The sequence below is a fragment of the Chelonia mydas genome, chromosome 1, assembly GCF_015237465.2.
Source record: "Chelonia mydas isolate rCheMyd1 chromosome 1, rCheMyd1.pri.v2, whole genome shotgun sequence".
NCBI lineage: Eukaryota > Metazoa > Chordata > Testudines > Cheloniidae > Chelonia > Chelonia mydas.
This window is the reverse complement of record NC_057849.1, coordinates 141,755,980-141,781,957: the sequence shown is the minus strand read 5'-3', so window position 1 is coordinate 141,781,957 and position 25,978 is coordinate 141,755,980.

Sequence of the window (25,978 nt, the reverse complement as noted above, 5' to 3'; positions counted from 1 at the left end):
GGAGTTTCTTAGCTTATGTGAATTAGTTGGTTAATTCTCTAGTACAAATGATGTGTGACAATTATTGCACTAGATTCATGCTAGTTAAGACTGAGACCAGATTACTGTTTAAAAAGGTGATTTTTTTCCCTAAATGTTCTGAATTCCACACATATATCCATATTGCATTGTAAACTCGTATGTCACTGTGGCCCAGACTAGGGTTAGCAATGAAAATTTGTTCAAAGGGTTCCCAAGCTATCCCCAAAAATTGATTTGTTAAAATTTCCCAGTTCTTACAACTTTTTTGTGCACCCCTAGGTTTCAAACTGTCACAGATTTGTTCCAAACCAACATCACTCGATCAAGTTTGAACTCAGCTAATTTCCAGAACCCATGACCTCATCAATATTTTCAAAGCAATATTTAAAAAGTTATTAGAGGTTAAAGTTAGCTCTGCAAACTGGCTTGAGCCTTTGATTATGCATGACAGAGAGTGATTTACACACATTTTGTGGGACTTGAGGTGCTGGGTAGCTCAGGGCACTGAACTTTAGCAAGGTCCATGGAGTGCAAATTCAAATCCTACTGTCTGCATTCATCTTGGAGTTAGGGCCATGAAAAGGCTCCTTTGGGAAATCTGATTCCAAAAGCAAAGAGTTTTGCATAAGGGCCAGTAATTCAAAGTGCTCTCAAATTCACATGCATACTTGGATTGTTTTGAAAATTGTTATGCCCCATCAAGAGCAGGGATAGAATTAGTGGTAAAAGACTGGTGTCATTTACTCATGCTTTCCTCAAATAAAGCCTCCGCCCCAGTTACTGATGTTAATGTCCAAATTAAGAACAGGAGTGCTTGTGGCACCTTAGAGACTAACAAATTTATTTGAGCATAAGCTTTTGTGGGCTAAAACCCACTTCACTGGATGCATGCAGTGGAAAATACATCCAATGAAGTGTGTTTTAGCCCACGAAAGCTTATGCTCAAATAAATTTGTTAATCTCTAAGATGCCACAAGTACTCCTGTTCTTTTTGCGGATACAGACTAACATGGCTGCTACTCTGAAAAATGTCCAAATTGTTATAAAATCCACATGCCTAGGCAGAGTGTTTTGAAAAACTGGTATGCTACAAAAAGGGGTGGGATTGACCTCATGGTGCAAATTTGGGGCTATTTAAACAAGGAGTTACTGAGATGCATCTCCCCCAAAAGGGCTGCTTTTACATTCCAAAGTGCTCCAAAATCTATATACATAGGGAGATTGTATTGAACATTGGTATGCCACAAACAGGTGTAGGTTTGACTTTGTTGTGCAAATTTGGGGTCATTTGGTCAACTGTGTCTCTACCAGTTTTGGGCACAGAGAAGGCTTTGATCTTACCTCCAAGACAGTCCCAAAGAAAGACCATTGGATACTATTGTGGGTAAAAGAGAGATGAAATTACTTGAAAATATCAGTTGCTGTGCATGCATTTGAAATGTGGTTGCTATTTTTTTTTTGTCAGAGAAATCAGTTTAAACATATTCAGTGGATGGAACATTTCAGTTAAATTCATCTCAGCTGGAGATAAACTCTACATATGCCACGTTGTTTCCTAAAGATAGGCTGGGTTACAAACATGCGTGTAATCTCAGAGGGTGTTTAATTAATCTTGTTGATAAAAACATGAAAATGATGAATACCTCACCGCTCACAACACACCACTAAACAAGGTATTTTAAGAGCTTTTTGTATTAAAGCTCTAAGTAATTTGCCTGCTTTGAACTCTGAGGAAATGAAGCAAAGTCTATGTCAGTAAAGTGACTGTACCTTCATTAATCACACAGCTCCATACCTACTTTTCAATGGTGACCTTTGGCTACTCGCCAGCATTAAACCTAGCTGTACTCTATTAAGTGGAAGAAAACTGACAAAACATGCAATATTTGGTCAACTCAGCTGTGAAGAAAGTGTTTGTTTCACTGTGATGGGAAAGTCTTAGATGTGTAGATTAGAAGGTCAGAAAGGACTATTGTGATCACCTAGCCTGATCTCCTGTAAAGATTCAGTAAGACAAAACATACAGCTCATGGGGTCTCAGCTCTTGTTCTGAAAGTGTAGCTTTAGTCCATATCTTGGTAGTGGGAATTCCCATTATAAGGCCACACAAGAAAACAGTACCCTGACTGGCAATCGAACTATTGTCCAGTTCCCTTACACCAAGAGTCTGAAACCTTGCCTCTTTCAGAAGTTTGTCCTCACTCCAGTAAAAGATAGAATCCATGATTGCAACTGGTGTAAGCGCCACCAACTCAAATCTCATCTACACTTGGGGACTGTGCTGATGAAGCTACATAAGTGTCTGGCCTTTGATTGCTGGAATTGGGGTAAATTCCCAGTACATGCCACGCCTGAGATAAATGATACACTGAGTAGAGTAATGATAGATTCATTAGTTCATTTAATCAATATTTGATTCACCATTGAACTACTTCAACCTCATTGAAGTCAACTGAGTTACACTGACTGGTGTGAAGCTGGAGTAATACAGCGATGACTCAAACCCTCAGACCAGATCCTTAGCTGGTATAAATCAGTATAGCTCCATTGGCTTCAGAAGAGCAATATTGATTTACACCCGCTGAAGATTTGAGCCAAAATTTTAATTTATGAAAAAGGTAAAGAAAACGGGCCTGAATAGACTATCGCTTACAACACTTCTACATAGCTATAACTACACTGATGTCAGTGGTGTTACTTCAGATTTACACGAGGATAAGTGAGAGCAGAATCAGCAGCCCAGTGACTTCCATAATGAAAGAAATCCAGTTAAATATTTTTAGTAGCTATACCAAGAATATTGGTCAGGGAAGAGGGAGCTTAATATAAACTTTTGAATATAAACTGAGTCGTTATGAGATATGAGGTTGGCTAGCATCCCAAACAGCAGCAAATTGTGGGTATTAAAAGAGAGGATTAGATTCTATACTTTTAAATAAAAATAAGGATTTCTCCTTATAGAATGAAAATGTCTGTTAACACAGACAGATATATTTGGAATTACATTTGATTTGGCCAGTATTGCAGTAAGTTAGCAACCTTGGTAATGTGCATTATCTTACAAGTGACCAGTTCTGTGGACATTTATCCTCCTGCTGGATATCCTTCATGGAGAATACATTGAAACAGATGTCAGTGAGCAACCTCAATTTTGTTTTCTAGCACTTTCATCGCAATGTGTTTGAGAAAGACATGTTGCCCAGACCAGAAGCACCCTGCAGTTTAATCACTTCATCTTCCACCAGGTTCCAAATGTGAGTAATGCCGCCCAGAATGATGAGAGAGAAAGTTCATGTAAAGATCAGATAGCAAAGCACATGACCCCGAAGTCGAACACATTGCGGACCAAGCAAAAATCAGGTTGCATTTTTTTTAACTTTCGAGTAAATCTACCAAGGAAAATAATGATATAACTCCCTTGAGCTTCATGCAAATCAGAGCATTAATTTCTAACAAAATGTTTTATACTATAGAAACCCACAAACAGATTTGATTCAGCGACGGTAAATCAAACATGGAGGGTAGTTCTGTTTGATTGATGAGTACACATACCTCTGGCAGCAGGACGGTGACATATATGGAATAGCAATAAATATTTTCACTGGCGGATCAGCAGCCCTTGCGCAATGACACTAAAGGAAGATGCAAGGCTCAGAAAACCTAGTTTGCTTCTCTGCAGCTCTTCCAATACAATTCCTTTCTGCTGGTCAGGAAACTAAAGGATTGATTTTTATAACATTGCCTGTGAACCAAAGGCAAAGTTTCTGTCCACAAAGCTTTGTGCTGTTACCTTTAGTTGAAAATACCGAAGTGATGCTGCAATGCACAACCTCATAACATCTCATGTCCTCTTCATCCCAGCCCCCTTGGAATCACTCCCTTCTTTCACCCAACACACTCTGCACATCTCCCCCGGCATCCTCCCGCTGCCGCACCAGCCCTAACTCCCCCCACCCCCAACTCCATGAAATTAATTAATCATCATGATCACAGGCAGTTTGGCTTCTTGGGACGGCCACGCGGGGTCATCATGACAATTATTCTCATCCCAGCTGTGCTATTGAACAACCAAAGTCAAACCCTTCATCTCATACACCTGCTCTGCCATGACTTTTAAAAAAAACAAACCTTTTTTCAATAGTCCTTTCATTCCTGTCAGTCTCTCAACTATTATTAGCAATTTTTTAAAAGTAATATTTGAATAAAATATAGGAAAATTCCACGAGTGACACTTCCATGAAATCTGACAAACCTGGGGAAAATTTGTATGGAAATTTCATTAATAAATTTCACAAAGTGTTCTACTTCTCCCTTTTAATTACATTTCCCATTAACTCAGAGGCCCCGATTGTATTATTTTCTCTCTTTGCACAGTCATTAATGGACTTTATGGATCATTTTGAAAGCTGGAGCCTAGCAGGCAAGGAAAGGAGTTCCATATATTTAGTGAATAATCAGCTGTCAGGTTTGGCAGATGAGAAGGCATGACAACATTTTTTTATTAAATAAATGCACAACCTGACTGCTTGGGCTTCTGGAACACTGGGCATGCTCAAAAGATTACCAGAGAATTAGCATGGTGATATTAAATGATGTCATCTCATTTGCATAGTCACTCCCCTACTATCAGTTTGATATTAGCCCTTACACTTCTTCTAAGACGCCAGGTAAACACTTAAATAACATGAAATACAACCGGTCCCTAGACTATGAAATGCTTTACAAGTCGCCTAAATAGTAGATTATAGTTTATTTCTGTCCACATATATTGGGCTGCATTTTCCAGGATCTGGATAACATGACTCATTTCATAGCATCCATTGGTTTTTGGCAGATGCTACTTGGACTCAACACTGATCTTTTCTTTCCTTTTCTGTTGCCTCTGAAATCAATTTTTCAATCTCTTCTCTAGAACTGGGCAGGAATTTTCCAGCGGAATGATTTTCCAGTGGAAAATGCAGTTTTACATGGTAAAATTTTAGTTTTTTGTTCCAAAAGTTTAAATGAAGTATAACATTTTGGGTCAACCCAGATTAGAATATTTTATGTTTTTAAACTGCCACAAAATGTTTCATTTCAGATCAGTTCAACAAGGCATTAAACTGCATTTCCCTTGTAGTGCATTGCTTTATGAAAGCTGTAGTTGGGGCCCCCATTCTCTCCTGTGGGGTCCCTGGAGGATTACATCTTCTATAATGCAATGTGGATTTTGCGTTGTGTGGTGCCTCAAGAGAGTCAGATGACTCTGAGTGCATTATGGGAGATGTAGTCCAGCCAAGGAAATTGGCCCATAAGGGAGAACGGGGGTATCAATAAGGCAATCCACCACAATGGGGAAAATGCAGGTTAGTATTGAACGGTGTAAGAACAAAGCATTTTGACTCCATTCAATACATTTGTTTTGATTTCCAAACCAAAGTTTTTTCAGAATTTCTGGAACACACAATTTTTTGAAATTTCAACTTTTTTTCCTAATTTGGGACAAAAACAAATGATGAAATGTCAGAATTTCCTCTGGGTAGACGTTCTGATTTTCAGTCAGATCTATTTTCCTCCTCTATTTAGGGTTGCCAACTTTCTAATCACACAAAACTGAACACCCTTGCCCCTCCCCTTCCCCAACCCTTCCCTAAGGCCCTGCCCCTGCCCTTCCCCTTCTCCAAGGCCTTGCCCCCTGTTTATTCCATCCTCCCTCCTTCCTCGCTCACTCTCTCCCACCCTCACTCATTTTCACTGGGCTGGGGCAGGGAGTGGGGATGTAGGAGGGGTTGAGGGCTCCGGTTGGGGGTGTGGGCTTCGGTGGGTCCAGAAATGACGTATTCAGGGTGTGGGAGGGGGCTCTGGGCTGGGGCTGAGGGGTTCAGAGTGTGGGAGGGGGCGCTGAGCTGTGGCAGGGGGTTGGGTGTGGGAGGGGGTGCAGGCTCTGGCTGTGGGTGCAGGCTCTGGGGTGGGGCCGGGAATGAGGGGTTTAGGGTGCAGGATGGGCTCAGGGCTGGGATAGGGGGTTGGGGTGCAGAAAGGAGTGCGGAGTCCAGGCTCTGGGCAGCGCTTACCTCAGGCAGCTCCTGGAAGCAACTGGCATGTCTCTGCGGCCCCTAGACAGAGGCATGGCCAGGCGATGCTGCATGCTGCCCTAGCCCACACACACTGCCCCTGCAGCTCCCATTAGCCATGGTTCCCAGTCAGTGTTTGGCGCAGTGCAGGGAGCCTCCCTGGCCGCCCCTGAGCCTATGGGTCACAGAGACATGCCAACCACTTCTGGGAGCCATGCAGAGCCAGGGCAAGCAGGGAGATGGCCTTAGCTCCGCTGAGTCACCGACTGGACTTTTAACACCCCGGTCAGCAGTGCTGACCGGAGCTGCCAGGATCCCTTTTCGACCGGGAGTTCTGGTTGAAAACCAGACACCTTGCAACCCTACCTCTATCAAGAGATACCTTGGTTTTCGAGTAAATCTGGATAATTTCTCAGCTACTTCTGACTTTCAACTTCCATTATATATGACTGTGCCTCTGATGTGGGGATGATGACTCTTCAGGATTACAGCTGTTATAGCCTGCTCTCAGTGAGACAGTTTGCCCAGCCACTGCTCTAGACAGTGCATTTTTATGTCTGCAGAATAAACCTTATTTGTTTCGCATGTCTTCTGAATGTATTTGTAGTTTTGCAATTTTCTTAGCTATGAACAGCTGAGTGTTTGTGGTAAGTAAAGTCCTTGTATCTATGCTGGGGAACGAATCCCTCTGTTGATATATTTCTAAGATGCAACTGGACAACAGATGGGTAATTATTGTCAAGTTTTTTTTAAAGAGGTCTTTCACTGTTTGAATAGCTCTATTGGCCATCCCATTACTCTCTTGTGTAAGGTGTGAGATGTTTTCCTGGTTTGTTTTTCAACTTTGGTACTTAAACTGGTAGCTCTTAGCCAATTACTAAAATTCTGCATTTGAAAATTGAGATCCATTCTCAGTAATCAGCATTTCCGGTATGTTATGCCTCATATTGTGATTTATCACATGTGATCACCATTTTGTAGCTTGTGTTTTGTAGATTTGAAATCAGCATAAATCCAGAGTAGAAAGCAAAGACCAATTCATGTTTCTTTTAAAAAAAAAAAAAACCCAATACCACAAAAAACTTTAATGAGTCATTCTAGCCTTTGTTATTGTTGGTTTGAGGTTTCATAACTGTGCATGAGCCCATTGTTTGCATTTTTCAGCAGCTATTACATATATTACAGTGAACAATCACATCTTCTGTCTGTTCATTTACCCAAGCCAAAAGCAAAATACCATCACAGTTTGAATTCTAACTTTGCTTTTTCTTTAGGCTACCCTTATATAGCTATTCATTTCACTTTATATAAAACAAGGTTGTCGGAGTTTCAGTGTGAAATGTTGATAATTTTGAAGTAGTAAAGGGCATGTGTCTCACCATATTCATTTCATATTCACCAATATCACTAGGAGGTGGAGGTTAATATGTTTACTGTTCCACTAAGTCGTTTCCACTATCTTCTGAGCAACAAGCAGCTTCCTTGATTTTGAACCCATCTGGATAGCATATCTGCAGGCTTGAATTTACACTTTAAGTCAGTTGTAGATGCATCAGTGGGTCCATATTGCACTTATTTACAAATAAAATCCAAGGACTAGATCCACAATGGGATTTAGGTGCCTAACTGCCACTTTAGGTCCCTAAATCCAACATTTAGAGCCTCTAAATCCCTGCTCAGCTGCTGCCTAATGTTATAGGTGCCTAAATTGGTGTAGATTCCTATGTTTCTGCACAGGACATGCACAAAGTCACCTCAGACCTAACCTCTGGACACCCAGCTCATGGTTAACCCCTGGCAGGATCTTCAAACCAGTTGTTCTTCTGTCTATATTATCTGTGGGGCCAGATTCACTAAGTGTACTCTGAAGTGGACTTCAGAAAAGCAGACTTTGACAACCTCAGGGAACTGATGGGCAGGATCCCCTGGGAGAATAACATGAGAGGGAAAGGAGTCCAGGAGAGCTGGCTGTATTTTAAAGAATCCTTATTGAGGACACAGGGACAAACCATCCCGATGTGTAGAAAGAATAGTAAATATGGCAGGCGACCAACTTAGCTTAACAGTGAAATCCTTGCTGATCTTAAACACAAAAAAGAATCTTACAAGAAGTGGAAGACTGGACAAACGACTAGGGAAGAGTATAAAAATGTTGCTCGGGCATGCAGGAGTGAAATCAGGAAGGCCAAATCACACCTGGAGTTGCAGCTAGCAAGAGATGTTAAGAGTAACAAGAAGGGTTTCTTCAGGTATGTTAGCAACAAGAAGAAAGTCAAGGAAAGTGTGGGCCCCTTACTGAATGAGGGAGGCAACCTAGTGACAGAGGATGTGGAAAAAGCGAATGTACTCAATGCTTTTTTTGCCTCTGTCTTCACGAACAAGGTCAGCTCCCAGACTGCTGCACTGGGCAGCACAGCATGGGGAGGAGGTGACCAGCCCTCTGTGGAGAAAGAAGTGGTTCGGGACTATTTAGAAAAGTTGGACGAGCACAAGTCCATGGGGCCAGATGCGCTGCATCCGAGGCTGCTAAAGGAGTTGGAGGATGTGATTGCAGAGCCATTGGCCATTATCTTTGAAAACTCATGGCGATTGGGGGAAGTCCCGGACGACTGGAAAAAGGCTAATGTAGTGCCCATCTTTAAAAAAAGGGAAGGAGGATCCTGGGAACTACAGGCCAATCAGCCTCACCTCAGTCCCTGGAAAAATCATGGAGCATGTCCTCAAGGAATCAATTCTGAAGCACTTAGAGGAGAGGAAAGTGTTCAGGAACAGTCAGCATGGATTCACCAAGGGCAAGTCATGCCTGACTAATCTAATTGCCTTCTATGACAAGATAACTGGCTCTGTGGATGAGGGGAAAGCAGTGGACGTATTGTTCCTTGACTTTAGCAAAGCTTTTAACGCAGTCTCCCACAGTATTCTTGCCAGCAAGTTAAAGAAGTATGGGCTGGATGAATGGACTATAAAGTGGATAGAAAGCTGGCTAGATTGTCGGGCTCAACGGGTAGTGATCAATGGCTCCATGTCTAGTTGGCAGCCGGTATCAAGTGGAGTGCCCCAAGGGTCGGTCCTCGGGCCGGTTTTGTTCAATATTTTCATAAATGAACTGGAGGATGGTGTGAATTGCACCCTCAGCAAGTTTGCAGATGACACTAAACTGGGAGAAGAGGTAGATACGCTGGAGGGTAGGGATAGGATACAGAGGGCCCTAGACAAATTAGAGGATTGGGCCAAAAGAAATCTGATGAGGTTCAACAAGGACAAGTGCAGAGTCCTGCACTTAGGACGGAAGAATCCCATGCACCGCCACAGACGAGGGACCGAATGGCTAGGCAGCAGTTCTGCAGAAAAGGACCTAGGGATTACAGTGGACGAGAAGCTGGATATGAGTCAACAGTGTGCCCTTGTTGCCAAGAAGGCCAATGGTATTTTGGGATGTATAAGTAGGGGTATTGCCAGCAGATTGAGGGACGTGATCATTCCCCTCTATTCGACATTGGTGAGGCCTCATCTGGAGTACTGTGCCCAGTTTTGGGCCCCACACTACAAGAAGGATGTGGAAAAATTGGAAAGAGTCCAGCGGAGGGCAACAAAAATGATTAGGGGACTGGAACACATGACTTATGAGGAGAGGCTGAGGGAACTAGGATTGTTTAGTCTGTGGAAGAGAAGAATGAGGGGGGATTTGGTAGCTGCTTTCAACTACCTGAAAGGGGGTTCCAAAGAGGATGGATCTAGACTGTTCTCAGTGGTAGCAGATGACAGAACAAGGAGTAATGGTCTCAAGTTGCAGTGGGGGAGGTTTAGGTTGGATATTAGGAAAAACTTTTTCACTAGGAGGGTGGTGAAACACTGGAATGCGTTACCTAGGGAGGTGGTGGAATCTCCTTCCTTAGAAGTTTTTAAGGTCAGGCTTGACAAAGCCCTGGCTGGGATGATTTAGTTGGGGATCGGTCCTGCTTTGAGCAGGGGGTTGGACTAGATGACCTCCTGAGGTCCCTTCCAACCCTGATATTCTAAGTAATCAGCTTACTCCCCACCCCTCCCTTACAAAACATCACTGAAGGAGGAGATGGTGATGTACGCCTTATAATGTTTAGCCCACTAGCTCACATGCTAATCCATAACAGAGGAGACCCTGTTTCACTTCCTCTATCTGCCTGATATGGAGCAGAGAGCTGACCCCCTATAGCCCATGTGAGTGCCCTAACCACTGGGCTGTAGGATATGCTGAGGTGGGTCTCCGTCAGCTTTTCTTTTTGAAACTTTTCCAATTTGTATAAATAATTAAATATTCTTTTTATCTAGTGAAAGTGGGGGGATGACCCTATATCCCAGTGGTGAGGGTACTCAACTGGAAGGTGGAAGGATCAAGTCCCTGTTCCAATGACTAGTGATACAAAGCAGAACACATTCAATAGGAGAGATTGTATGCCAGAGCCCAGTGGTAGGGCAGTCTCTTAGGAGCTGTGCATTCTCATCTCTGCTCAACATCAGGCAGAAGCGGAATTGAACCTGGGTCTCTTACATCCTTGATGAGTGCTCTAACCACTGAGCTAAATGTTATAAGGGGAGCACCTCCTCTGTTCTGTTTTTTTTTTCCAGGGATGGGGTGGAAAATTCCAGGAGCAGGTTCATGGCTGAGAATCCCAAGCAAAGATAGTAATCCCCCTGACTCAGATTTACACACCTAAATCCCTTTGAGGGGCAGGGCTTTAACCGACACCTCTCTCCTTAGCATTTCCTATTGCCTAGCTTAGGTGGCTCCCCACTCAGTGTTCTGGCTTTTGTGAATCCCATTCTTGGGCACCAAACTCTCCACATGCATTGCATAGGGAGACTGGGCACCTGACTCAGGGCTCTGGATTCCACCAGGCAACAGGGTGTCTAAACATGAGGCACTGCACTGCTGAGCCTAGTTCCCCTTTTTGGATATAGCCCCACATATCTCTCATAACAGGCTGACTGTGCTCAGGCTGTTGCACACGTCTTTTTTACCCTGGGTGCACTCACATGTTGAACACACACCTCCGGGCAGGAAGGGATTAAAAGCTAAGGCACAAGGGAGCTGTGTGGGGTTTCCAATCAGCTCCAGCTGGCATGTGTTTGAGACCTACCATAAGAGAAGAGGCAGTGGCTAGCAAAGAAGAATTGATTTGTAGGACAAAATAGGTGAAGGGAAGCTTTGGGGAATATTTCCTTACACTTATATCTAAAGTGGAGTGGACTGCTGGGCCTTGTAGCCTTGTGTCTGTATCTGATTGTTCCCTGCTGGAGCGGGAGATTACTTATTTTGAAGCCTAGTCAAATAAACAGAAACCTTTCTCCATGCTCATCTGGTGATAATGAGGTTCTCCTAAGCCCTGAAGTCAGGAGCCAGAGGAATTAATGAATATGGATATAAAGTCGCAGGTTGAGATAAAACAGAACTTCTCTTCTTTCTTTTCTGGAGAGAATTAGATTCTGTTGGATCCTAAAGCCAAGAACCTGAATAGACTTTGACCCTTGACAATACAGGGGGGCCTGCTTTTCCTCTCATCTATATTCTTATAAAAATAAATTCTATCTCAAATCCATAAGAGGTCTGGCCATCCCTGTTGTTAGATGTTTGGCTGCCTCTGTGTATTCTGTCAGTGTGCTGGCCCAGCTCTGCACAGACAGCTGGCAGAGCAGATCTTGATTGAACCACCCAATGACCACAAGATCTGTTAAGGTACAAAGGCACACAGCCAGGTTTATTGTCGATGAAGCACGGTACTAGTATGTGGCAGACTCTACAGGGATACTAAGACATGTATGCCTGTGACAATGGACGCAGCTCAGTGAATGGCGGGACTTTCCATTCCTCCCTAGGCTGGCCAAAGACACTCCCTCTGAGACTCCATTTTATAGCCCAATAAAAACAAGTTATGTATTACCCCTCTGATGTGGCTAGCTGCCACCCTTTGACATGGCTAGTTACCACCCATTACCTTGTACATGTTGGTTCAGTCAAAACATCTCTATTCGTCACACTGTCATCCTGACCTTATCTTTAGGATGGGTCAGTGTGTTCCTGTTATCTTTGGGGAATGTGTTTGTACCAATTGGGTATTGGGGTTTTCTGGTATTACCCTTCTGGAATGTTTGCATGAGTGATATGTGCCTAGCACTTCTTAGGAATGTGTGTTTCTGTTCTTGCCAGATTCTGTCAGCAGGGCCTGCCTCTTGCTTACAGCGAGACATTGCTTTATGTCATCAAAGCTTTGACCACTACTTTAGCTCAGGTCTCATACCAGCCCTCTGATACAAGGCCTTATGTCTTATGTCTAAGACTCTTTCTACTACAATCCCTACTAAGCAGATGTTGAATTCCAGTGCTTAATTTGTAATGAAAGTGGTGCTGGGACTCATGATTTTTTTTGAAATTCCATAACTGATGCAGCAAGCCCAGAGATGCCGCGTCTATCGACTTCCAAGCTAACAGGTGCTGGGGCTCAGCCCCAGCAAGCCCTGGCACAAATTAAGCATTGCTGAATTCCAGTCAGAGATCTTACCAAGATTCCCATAGTACTCGAAGAGAACATAGCACGGTGGGTCTGACTTGAGGAAGACCTGGAGAATGTGAGACTTGAATGAATGAACCAGCCAGAGTATTTCAGTCTTGAGTCTTTATGAGGGGGTGACGTGGTTTGGTGAACATATTTGTGGAGGAAGTTCCAAGTCTAGGGGCAGAATGGAGATGCATGAAAGAGAATGTGACAAAGGGGCTATTGAGGCTGGTGTCATTAGCAGAGCAGCGAAGGTGTGAGGAATATGACAGAAGACCAAGTCAGAGATGGAGGCTGGGGCTGTGTGATGTAGGGCTTTAAAGATGAAGGCAGGAAGTGTTTAATGCGCAGGGCAACTGAGAGCCAGTGAAGCAAATAAAATTGATTGGTGACATTGTGATGAGACTGGAGGGAAACACTTGTGGTTGTTAATTCATCCTTTGTAAGGCAAGTGGTATTTTAGGGAAACAAGGAAAAGTGTGAGTCATGAGACTCAGCTTTCAAAACAGGAGACAGATGCTTATAATTGTTTGACAAGGGACAAAGTACGGAAAAGAGGGAGAGGTGCCAAATCTACATAATACCACAGTAGAATACAGTACTTACATATTCCTTGCAGGGTACACACATTCCTTACAGCATCTGCACAGCAATACAAAAATCTACATACAATTATGTCACTCTAAAACCATAGACTCTTTCTGGCAATTCTTTATCCATTACAGCAGGTACTCCAGATATTGGTCATGTAGACATACAGCTGTAAACTAAACCTATGCATTCCTTACAAGATCTGTGTATTGACATCCATATTATAATAACCCTGGCTTATTCATTGTAACAATCCTTTATTCTAATCTCACCACCAGATGCACTATTACGAGCCATAAAATTGATGCTACTTGTACTGAAATCAAGTTGGTAATAGGGAAGGTTACGAATTTCAGATTACATTATAAGCTTTTGAGTTGTTCAAATAACTACTGACCTTTTTTTTCCTGCTGTTAGGCAAGAATTCCTAAAACGAGAAGAATTGAAACTTGATGAATGTGAATACATATTCACTTTTGCTTTTATAGGACAATTTAAAATTCCATTTATATGACAATATAAACACCTATATCATAACATCTCTAAAACAATGCAAAGAGCATACACACCATATCCACTAGAGTTTGTATCAGGTAATATAATGAATAGAATTATGCTTTATAATCTGAACAGTTTTTATGTTTGAAATCCTTTCCAAAAGTACACTGTGCTAGGATTAAAAGTAACCTGCATGCCAACATGTTTCCTCCATTCACCCACTATTTCCAAACAGACTTGCCTTCCAATACCGCATCATTCAACCACATACACTCTCTCACCTTCCCTGCAGATCGTTCTTATTGCATTAGAGCAGCCAGACCTTAATTCTCTCATTTGTTAAACTAGCAGGAGCTAATTTTAGTACCAACAATTATATTCAGAATAAAAAATAGAATAACACTTTATCTTCCCTCTATCTCACCTAAATTTTTAAACTTTGGATGAATAAAGTTAGGGTCCTAAATGAAAGCTGCCTTACATGTCAGAGATGCTGAATACCAGCAGCTCCTAATGATTTCAAGACACCAGTCATCAGTTTTCAGGAAAACCTAGATGAGTTCACAGCTGTAGAGGAAACGCCACCCAAGTTACTGCTATTAGCATTTATGGTTGCTGCAACCTTGCTACCAGAGGGCTGATTGGCTGAGCCAGCACCTTTGAGCGATAGTGTGACCTCTGGCCAAAGGGATCAGTGGCAAGACAGCAAAAGACCCAACATCATCTAGTGCACTAAACAAGAGACTGATAGAAGGGGACTAATTGCAGTCTTGACACTGACTTCCTCTGTGGCTTTGGCCAAGTTGCATGGGCCCTCAAGTTTGAAAATGTGATCCTAAACCTTAGATCAGGGATCAGCAACCTTTGGCACGCAGCCCATCAGGGTAATCTGCTGGCAAGCCGTGACACATTTTGTTTACATTGACCGTCTGCAGGCATGGTCCCCCGCAGCTCCCAGTGGCCGTGGTTCACCATTCCTGGCCAATGGGAACTGCGGGAAGCAGCGGCCAGCATGTCCCTGTGGCCCGCGGCTTCCCGCAGCTCCCATTGGCTGGGACCAGCAAACCGCAGTAACTGGGAGCTGCGGGGGGCCATGCCTGCAGATGGTCAACATAAACAAAATGTCTCATGGCCCGCCAGCGGACTACCCTGATGGATGGCGTGCCGAAGGTTGTCGACCCCTGTTCTACTCCATGTGGGTTTTTATACCACGATCATCACCATAGTATCTGAGTGCCTTCCAGTAGTGCAACATGACTACACATCTGTCACATGCTTTTTGTCCTCTCATCCTCTCCACAGAAGGACAAGGAGAGGTGTGCATAGTGGAATGCTTTGTTTTGGTAGGGAGAGTATTTTAATCATTTGTTTGTTGTTGCTGTTTGCGGGGGGTAGGGGGTTGTTTAACTATGCTTGCTGCTACATGTTTACATTAGAGGATGCAAGGGCAAAGAAAGGTCCACATTATGGAGTTCAGTGCTGGAGACAGTAACAGTAGCCATCTGACCATAATTGCCATCATAGAGCAGAGAAGAAGAAGCACCTTTAGAGGTAGCCAGGGATAGACTAATGACATGACTTACATGTATAAGCAAGAAGGATGCAAGTGCAGATCCTGGAGCAGAAATGCTGTATGTTCATGTAGTGAGGCAGACTGGCCTCCCTCCGAGCTGGAGGGGGTGGAACCACTCTGTGCCTGGGTGGGTGGAGTCAGACTGGGCCCAGCCCTTGTGCCAGAAGGTGAGAGGCAGAACAGGAAGTATCAGAGGTGAGGCCTCCAGCTCAACTGAGGAGAAGCCAAGGAAGGAAACAGACGCCTCTTGCCTGCTGCAACCCTCCAGCCGTGTGACCAAATTGGGTAGTGCCTGGAGAGGAGTTGCTGAGCTTACTGGCAGCCGAATACCCTGAGGAAAGGGAGGACCCCTGGACACCAGAGCCCCTCCCCAGACTGTGGTAGGAAATAGCCCAGGGAAACCAGACTTTAGGGTAGGCATGTTTCGGTGGGATCCCCACTGACCCCATGGTGGAGCCCTCTGCCACTGGGCTGGGATCCAGTGGATTAAGGTGGACCTGCATTCCCCTGCCCCCGTGCCAGCCCCACCCCTAGGGTGGCTGCCTATCCCTGTCGGCCAAGAGGCTTGCATTTGTCTGTCTGCCTGAGTCAGAGGCCAGGCAAAAGACTGCCTATCGCAGTGGTTCTCAACCTTTCCAGAGCACTGTACCTCTTGCAGGAGTCTGATTTGTCTTGTATACCCTCAAGTTTCACCTCACTTAAAACTACTTGCTTACAAAATCAGACATAAAAATACAAAAGTGTCACAGCACACTATCAGTGAAAAATTGCTTACGTTTTCATTTTTACCATATAATTATAAAATAAATCAATTGGAATATAAAAATTGTACTTACATTTCAGTGTATAGTATACCGAGCAGTATAAACAAGTCATTGTCTGTATGAAATTTTAGTTTGCACTGACTTCACTAGTGCTTTTTATGTAGCCTGTTGTAAAACTAGGCAAATATTTAGATGAGTTGATGTACCCCCTGGAAGACTTATGTGTACCCCTAGGGGTCCATATAACCCTGGTTGAGAACTGCTGGCCTATCGCTCTGCCCTACCTAAGAGCCTGAGTTCCTTAGACTGTTTGTTGCTCTGCCCTGCCAAAAGGTCTGAGCCCTTAGACTATTTGGTGCCCCACCCTGCCTGAGAGCCTAAGCCCCTAGACTATTTGTTGCTCTGCCCTGCTTGAGGGCCAGGGCTTCCTAGACAGCAGCCCTCAATCTGCTAACTCTCCCACTGTGACTGGGCTGACCCCACAGTGACCCAGTGAGGTGGAGTGGGCTTCCTCTGAGCTGGAGGGGGAGGGACAACCTCCAAACCACTACAGTTCACTTTGGCCAGTATTGCCCATCAAGCAGAGGGCTGCATTCTGTACCAGTTGAAACTTCTAGTTTATGGGAAAGAGTAGCTCCTAATAAACCACATTACAGTAGTTCAAGATGCAGGTCACAAAGGTGTGGCTGACTGTGACAAGATTTGCATCAGAGGTGAAAGGTACAATCTCCATGCCAGCTGCAGATGACTAAAATAAATCTTAGACCACTGCTGTACATGGAAATCCAAAGAGAACAATGGATTTAACAAGACCACAAGACTGTAAACTAGTGAACCAAAGGCAGTCATCCTTCCCTTCCCCGCCACACACAGAGGGGGAGGGCTGTGACCGCCACTATAGAGGAGCAGTCAAAGCCCTAGTTAGTTCTTCCAAATGATTTCCCCTAATTATTAAAGACACCTCTTCATCTAAATAGTTTTCCCCTTTCCTGCACCTAGATGGGCATTGACTGGGACCCAGTGAAGAAGTAACTCTTAAATGGAATATCATTTGTAGATATGAGACATGACCCTGAACAGAAGTCTTCAGGGAGACATATCAGAACAATATTATTTTTAGTTATTTAATGATGTCCTTTCAATCATGAATCTACAGCCTGCAAGGGAGGAAATGTTTTATATTTGTATCAGTGATATTATCCACGGGCCACACACTCTAGGAAAGCAATTGTGCAAGTTTTTCCATGCAACTGTAGCAAAATTACCTCCGCTTTTACTAGCAGCAGCCCCGCTGTAATCATTTTGTATCCTCCCAAGTCCTAAATGGGACCACTTGAGAGTCTGTCAGACTGAATCTTTCCACTAGTCATTTGCTGAAAAGGACAAATGTCCTCAGGATGAATTGACAGGAATAATAGTAAAGAACAGAATTATCAGCCATATAGATGCACATGATTTGTTAGGTAAAAGTTAAAATGGATTTTGTAAAGGGAAATCATGCCTCACTAATCTATTGGAATCCATTGAAGGGATCAACACATGTGAACAAGGATATAGTGATCCAGTGGATATAGTGTACTTGGACTTTCAGAAAGCCTTTGATAAGGTCCCTCATCAAAGGCTCTTAGGAAAATTAAGCAATAATGGGATAAGAGGTAAGATCCTCTTATAGATTGGTATCTGGTTAAAAGACAGGAAACAAAAAGTGGGAATAAATGGTCTTCAGAATGGAGAGAGGTAAATAGCAGGGTTCCCCAGGAGACTGTATTGTGCTATTCAACATATTCCTAAATGATCTGGAAAAAGGGGTAAATGGTGAGGTGGTAAAGTTTTCAGATGATACAAAATTACTCAAGATAGTTACGTCCAAAGCTGACTATGAAGGTTTACAAAGGGATCTCACAAAACTGGGTGACTGGGCAACAAAGTGGGAGATGAAATTCAGTGTTGATAAATGTAAAGTAAAGCAGATTGGAAAACATAATCCCAACTATATATGCAAAATGATGGGGTCTAAATTAGCTGTTAACACTGAAGAAAGATCTTGGTATCGTTGTGGATGGTTCTCTGAAAATATCTGCTCAATGTGAAGCAGCAGTCAAAAAAGCTAACAATATTAGGAACCAGTAGGAAAGGGATAGACAATGCCATTATATAAATCCATGGTACGCCCACACCTTGAATACTGTGTGCAGTTCAGGTCATCCCATCTCAAAAAAAGATATTTTACAAATGGGAAAAGCACTGAGAAGGACAACAAAAATGATTAAGGAACCAGCTTCAATATGATGAGAGATTAAAAAGACTGGGACTGTTCAGTGTGGAAAAGACATGATTAAGGGGGAATATGACAGAGGTGTATAAAATCATGAATTATATGGAGAATATGAATGAGGAAGTGTTATTTACCCCTTCAGGTAATGCAAGAACTAGGGGTGACCCAATTAAATTAATAGGCAGTAGGTTTAAAACAAACAAAAGAAAGTCTTCACTCAATGCACCATGAACCTGTAGAGTGCTTTTCCAGAGTATGTTGTGAAGGCCAAAGCTATAACTGAGTTCGAAAAAGAATTAGATAAATTCATGGAGGATAGGTCCCTCAATGGCTATAGCCAAGTTGATCAGGGATGCAAGCCCATACTCTGGGTGTCCCTCAGCCTTGGACTGCCAGATGCTGGGACAGGATGATGGGATGGATCACGTGACAATTTCCCTGTTTTGTTTATTCCCTCTGAAGTAGCTGGCACCAGCCACTGTCTGAAGACAAAATACTGGGTTAGATGGATCATTGGTCTTACCCAGTATGGCCGTTCTTATGCTCTTATGATACTCAGATAACAGCAACAGATTCCTTTCTCCTCTATGACCTCAGCGGATTTGAACTGATGTCTACTCTAGTGAAATCTTCTGTTCTTACAAGCCTACTGAGAAACCTTATTTTACATTTTATGATGAAAAGGAAATGTAAGGAAAGTCTCTTATATTTTCTCCATAGGGTTTTATCATGGAGTTCTGGAATGTTCAGAACTTCCTCCCTTATGTCTCCTAAGGAGGGAAGCTTGTCTGCATGGTGAAGGTATTCGTGACCAAGTGAGTGTTAACTCAAATAGAAGTGAGAAATGAGAATGACAAAAATGAAAAGACTATGGAGAGAAAAATCACAGTGGCTGGGATTAGGTTAGAGTAAATAATGGAGTTGTCATAAATATAAAGGGAAGGGTAAACACCTTTAAAATCCCTCCTGGCCAGAGGAAAAACCCTTTCACCTGTAAAGGGTTAAGAAGCTAGGATAACCTCGCTGGCACCTGACCAAAATGACCAATGAGGAGACAAGATACTTTCAAAGCTGGAGGCGGGGGGAGAAACAAAGGTTCTCTCTGTCTGTGTGATGCTTTTGCTGGGAACAGAAAAGGAATGGAGTCTTAGAACTTAGTAAGTAATCTAGCTAGATATGCGTTAGATTCTGTTTTGTTTAAATGGCTGAGAAAATAAGCTGTGCTGAATGGAATGTAGATTCCTGTTTTTGTGTCTTTTTGTAACTTAAGGTTTTGCCTAGAGGGATTCTCTATGTTTTGAATCTGATTACCCTGTAAGGTATTTACCATCCTGATTTTACAGAGGTGATTCTTTCTTTTACTTTTTCTTCTATTAAAATTCTTCTTTTAAGAACCTGATTGCTTTTTCATTGTTCTTAAGATCCAAGGGTTTGGGTCTGTGTTCACCTATGCAAATTGGTGAGGATTTTTATCAAGCCTTCCCCAGGAAAGGGGGTGTAGGGTTTGGGGAGGATTTTGCGGGGAAAGATGTTTCCAAGCGGGCTCTTTCCGGTTATTTATCTGTTAGATGCTTGGTGGTGTCAGCAATAAAGTCCAAGGGAAAAAGGAAAATAGTTTGTACCTTGGGAAAGTTTTAACCTAAGCTGGTAAAAATAAACTTAGGGGGTTTTCATGCAGGTCCCCACATCTGTACCCTAGAGTTCAGAGTGGGGAAGGAACCTTGACAAGAGTATTATCAAAGCAACACAGAACTTTTGCAGACAGGATTAAAAGATGTTGATGGAAAGGAAATGGTATGTGGCAGGGACAGACTGTACACTACAGACTACAAAGCACCATGGAAAGACTGAAAATGCCATTAGGATAGGGTATCCAGAAATCTCCCATGAGCACTGGTGTACTCAGTCAATGCCAAAGGGGAAAATATAAAATCTCAAAGGAGGCCATGGAAAAGATCCAAAAGGCTGAAGGAAAGCTAAAGGGAAGATCACTGAATGATCTTTACATAAGACTGGAGCTTGCAAATCTGAAGGTGCCAAAAGCATGAAAAGCAAAGCGCAGTCTTTTTAAAATTTAGTTGATTGTTCTAAGCTTATTCTTGGAATCAGCAACGTCATGCCTAAAATATATTTGTTTTTCTAATTCATTTGTAATAATAAATCCAGTTTGTTTCCATTGTTAATCCTATCTTTTTTTATCATGCTTTCATTACATTTACCCACCTTTGAAATTCATGCCTGAGACACATCCATCTTGTGCGACTTCTAGTAGTCATGTGGTCAGCAGGGCTCTCCGTTTGAAGACCATCTGTATCAAAGCACGTAGAGTGTTACAAACAAACCAAAGATGATGGTGAGTTTTACACCTTTTTAGAGTGCTGATATCACCCTACTTCTTAAATAGTGAAGTGTAAAAGCTTTCAGATGGCACAGACTTATTTAGGTTATTCAAGCGGAGAGAAGACTGTGAGGAACTACAGAAAGACATAACTAAGCTAAACAGGTCAACAACCCTTTGGCAGATTAAATTCAGTGTAAATAAATGCATGATAAGGAACAATATGAACAGAATAAACAATGAAGTACCACTGTGGTCTGCTCAAAGAAGACATGAGCACCAGGCATAGAAGTGGTCAAAAAAGCGAGCACGTTATTATGCTGCATTCCGGAAGGTTTAGAGAATAGTCTGGAGATATTTTAATGCCATTTGCAGGAGCAGATTTACCATGAAACAACGACAGTGGGGCCCCCAAAATGCAGGACAAATATCTGACAACCTGCCCTGAGTCCCAGCCAGCATCGCAGCAGGGCTTAGGCAGGCAGGCTGCCTACATGCCATGGCCAGCAGCCCGACACCGCTCCCAGAAGCAGCTGGCTGCTGGCACATCTCTGCGCACCCTTGGCGGGGGGAGGGGGGCGGCTCCATGCACTGCCCCCATCCTGGGCAGCACACAGAGACCCACTGCCCCCCACCAAGGGGCATGCAGAGACATGCCAGCAAAAAGGCTAAAGTGGTTCCCTGCCCACTCTGCCTCCTTCCCTCATGCTGCTTCACTCCCGGAAGTGGCTGGCATGTCCCTGCACCCCTGGGGCGGGGGGGGTCTCTGCATGCTGACCCCGCCCCAAGCTCCGACTCCACAGCTCCCATTGGCAGAGAACTGCAGCCAATGGGAGCTGCGGGGGTGGTGTCTGCGGGCAGTGGCACACGGAAATCCCCTGCCACCCCCACCTAGGAGCCGCTGCCGGCGGGGTGTGTGTGCTGGTTGCTTTGGGAGTTGCACCACCCAAGGTAAGTGCTGCCCCAGCCCAGAGCCTGCACCCAGCACCCAAATTTCTTCCCAGAGTCTGCCCCCACACCCATTTCCTGCACCCCAACCCCCTGCCCCAATCAAGGTATCTCACTTTATTTTCATTTACTTCCCATTACTTATAATATAGGAGGAGGATGAAGGAAAAAAAGAACGAAAAATGGGGTGAGGGGGACATAAGAGAATGTTCTTTTTCTTGGCTGGGCCCTGAGGGGGGAGCCCTGAAAATGAAGCTGCGCACAGGGCCCCACTAAATCTAAATTCACTACTGGCCATTTGGCTCCGATCCTCAGCTACAGCCAAGGAACACACAGCAAAATGTGTGTATTTTAAAAAATGGCTTCAAGATTGACTGGAAACTGATGTTAAATTTATAGTTGCACTTGATTTAGACTATCAGAAAAATATTTTATGCTAGTAGTGCAGTGGCAGCAAGCTCAGGCTCTTTGTATTGAGTAAAAGTCTACAATGGCTCCTCTTCTTGCTAAATCTTTTTAACTGGCTTTGGCTGATAGAGTTTAGCTGTCTGCCAACTGGGGATGCTTGGTTAGCCATCCCCAGCATACTTCATTATTGTCTGTGTCTGGCTAACCTCTACACAGCTATCGTCTGCTGGACATAAAGTATCAAATTTTCTTCAGAGCAAACCACCAATACATCACCTTGTAGCCAAGCTCCAGTTACTACACTAAGATCTTTAAAAGGAAAATAAATGACCATTTTCTCTGTTTTAGTTTGAACATTTTGCAAACACAGTATTGTAATTTGTTTTCAGCCTATCACTCTTCATCTGTCTTCTCTTGCATATTAAGGTTTGTACAACTTGATGCAGTGAATCCATTTTCATACGTATTTGGTCTGCAAAATCAGTGGGGATTATCCAGTCCCTCAAGACACCTTTATTTTCCAGTCAGCTGCCTACTTGCCTTTAGCCATCTCACAACTATTGCTTGATTAAAGCAATAAAGAACAGCGAGGTTTCTGATTCTTAGCAGTGTCAGGGCTTTGGGACATGAATAAATTATGAGACAGAAACACTGAATGTTTCAGTCGAGTGATGCATTTCTCAAATCGTTGGGACTATGCACAAAGACCCATAGTTTAAATTATGCTCTGTCAATATGTCTTGTTTATGGATGCCCATTTTTGCATTTTAGTATGCAGGTTTAGAATACAAATACTGGTAGCAATTGTTGTTACTGTTTGAAGCAGGTTTGTTTTTACTACTATAAGAATAATGTTGGCTAGAAACTCACTGGAGCTTAGTTTGCTTCCCTTTGTTTTCAGCAAGGGGAAATGCTAAAGGCTTAGAGTTATTCTATAGCTTTACAATGTTATTTAATTTTAGGCCAACAGCCTGAAAACCAAAGACATCCGTGGCCCTTTTTTTTTCTTTCTTCCCCATGTCTGTTGAATTACTACTTTTCTTTGTTCACTTTCCCTTGATGGAGTAATTTAGACCTTGTTTCTAGGATTTAGTTATCTGGAATGGAAGTTAAGAAGCACCATTTTTCTACTCCTGTGAGACAGACAGTAGCCCATAAATACGCTCTGTGCTGGATGGATTTCAAGCTTTTGGGTCAAATGCTGCTCTCTCTCATCCTGGTGTAAATCTAGAACCACTTCACTGATATCAGTGGTGTTACTCCAGATGTGTCCAGAGGAGCAGAATCTGACTATTCAGGCTTTTGTGGTTAACCCTTGTCTCCTGGTAGCAGTTGAGAAGTTCAGGGACACCATGTGTACTTCATGCACAGTAATTAAGACATATTCATTTTGCAATACAGGATCTAACTATGTGTCTGCCAAACCCTGAATCCATAGAAAAGGGTGTTCAGTGCTTCCAGTTTTACTTCAGTTTTCACTATTCCTATGTATGGCCCAGATCCTACTTCCACTGAAGTATAAATGATGGAACATCCATTTACTTCAGAGAGAGGAAAACTGGGTCCCAGGGTAACCACTCAGCTCAGTACAAGGAATAATAAATATTCTTAAAGCCAGTCACTGCCACTTCTCTTAGAGCTGTGAGCTCTTCATGACAGAGATCATGGATAACATTTTCAGAAGTGCTTAATTACCATTTTCAAAAGAGACTTAGGGCCCTAAATCTCATTGAAAGTCACTGCAACTGGGGCTCCTAAGTCACATAGGCACTTAAAAATTTGACCCCATGTCTACACTTGTGTTTATACAGCACCATGCACAACTGAAACCTGATTTTTATCAGGGGCTCTGGGCAATACTGCAATGTTCAACTAAAATAATAATAAATCCTGATAACCACACAGTATAATCCATGTGGCACTCAAGGAGTAAAGTAACCAAGAATATTGACCCAAAGACTGAAATTTAAGAGTGTTTTACTTATTTTAAATGTACTGAAGTGGTGCTAGTTTTGGGGAAATTATGAAGATCTGAACAGAAAGTAGGGGTGGGGCCCTTAGGGTAATATACATATGGAATAGGCTGCCAAAGGCTGCTTCATACTGAACTGCAGTCCTTATAAGGAGTTTGGCCAGCATTCTGAGGGAAATCACTATGGGGTGCAAATTGTTCAAAGCAATGGGCCATAAAAGTCACAAAGGATGTACAGGGGATTGTTCCCTTCCTGCAACTCCTGGGATGAAACAGTGGTCCTACTGAAGTCAATGTCAAAACTCCCATTGACTTCAGTGGGGCCAGGATTTTGCCCCTGGTGTATACAAGCCACTTCAGAAGTCGAGCTGGCTAGTCCTGCAGGGGAATACTCACTATGTTAGGGGTACAACTGCAGGCATGCTCCATCTGCCTGCAGCAGGCACTGTGCACAAGAACAATGCCTCCCTGTTCTTCTGCTCAGCATTGCCTCCATACAGGGCAGTAATTAGCTGCCACAATCTGCACCATAGTTTGACAGATAGACCCTTTGCCCTGATCCCCTTCCATCTGGGTAGGAATCAAAATGGGAACTAACCTTTGAGATTTGTACCAAATGGAAACAAACTTTTTCAGAAGTCATCAATTTACCATAGAATAAAGTGGAGCCTGCAATAGCTTCTGAAATGGATTGAGGCGCTGGCCCAATCCTACTAGCAATTGCCCACATGCTTAACTTTAAGCATGTTAGTTGAATTGAAACAAGGGTGTATATGCAGAATCAATGTTTAAATCCAAAACACATTTTTTTCTGCTTATTGCTGGCTGAATATGCTGATCAAGGCAATCTTCAGTTGTATAACATTCTGGAACACACACAAAACTGACCAGTAAATAAATCTTTTCTTCTTTTGCCAAGGTTAATCTGCTTATTTGACTTTCCATACATCAAAGCTAAAAATTGTGAGGTTAGCTTTTTTTTATTTTCTTAATTTTTTTTTAATCTTTTGCAATAAATACACTGTTCCACGGGAATACAAAACAGACACACATAGATAAACTAATGGTGTTCTGTTATACTATTTTGCTATCTTCTTTCAGAGGTAATTATACAAGTTATTACTGCATTCGTAATAAATCAGTCCCAGTGTTCCTGGATGATTCAGTAGGACCAAACTCATAAAACCAATAGGAGAAACAAGACAATATATATGAGGTATATGAAGCATACAAACGAAATATCCATAAAACATTCACAGTTTACCAATGATAGTAAGCAAATTATTGCTTAAAAAGCACCTCGTGGACTCAGGAGTCTAAATCTTATTGTGAGTCAATGGGACATGGGCTTCTATGTCTAAATCGCTTGTGCAAATGGGACTTAGGTGCTTTTACAAATGTTAGCATGTGGGCTTTGCACCTTGAAATGAAGTACACTTGTACAAAGTGGGTGTAAAATGAGTCAGCATGGTAGGCAATAGTCGATCTGATTTAAATTATCTACATGACTGCTCTGCCAAGGGCAAATACTGACTTATCTATGAGTAAAGGAGTTTTAGCTCCTTCTGTTTATGCCAAGGCTTCACTGACATGGCAATTCTTTTGGTATTTGGACTGCAGCAGAACTGGGATAAGGGGGCTGTATACACTTTGCAGTCAGGATTTATGGAATTACAGAACCCTGAAGGTGAGAGGAGTTTAATTCTACCCACATCCCTTCACTGGAAGTAGATTGTCCCTTTTTCTGTTCCACTGCACCACCTAATTGCTAAAGAACTTGATTCCGGGATGCTTCTTCTCAGACAGCATGATAGGGCTGGTGCTTGCTATAGTCAGAGGAGGGGTCTTCCTCATCATCCAAAACCTTTCTTTAAAATATATATATATACACAAATCTCTCATGTTGACCTTGACATTCATTCCTCTAGAGAATGAGTGAAGGACAGGGATGCAGTTATCCTTTAAGTGAAATATATGCCCAGTCATTATGAAAAAGAAATGTTTCTC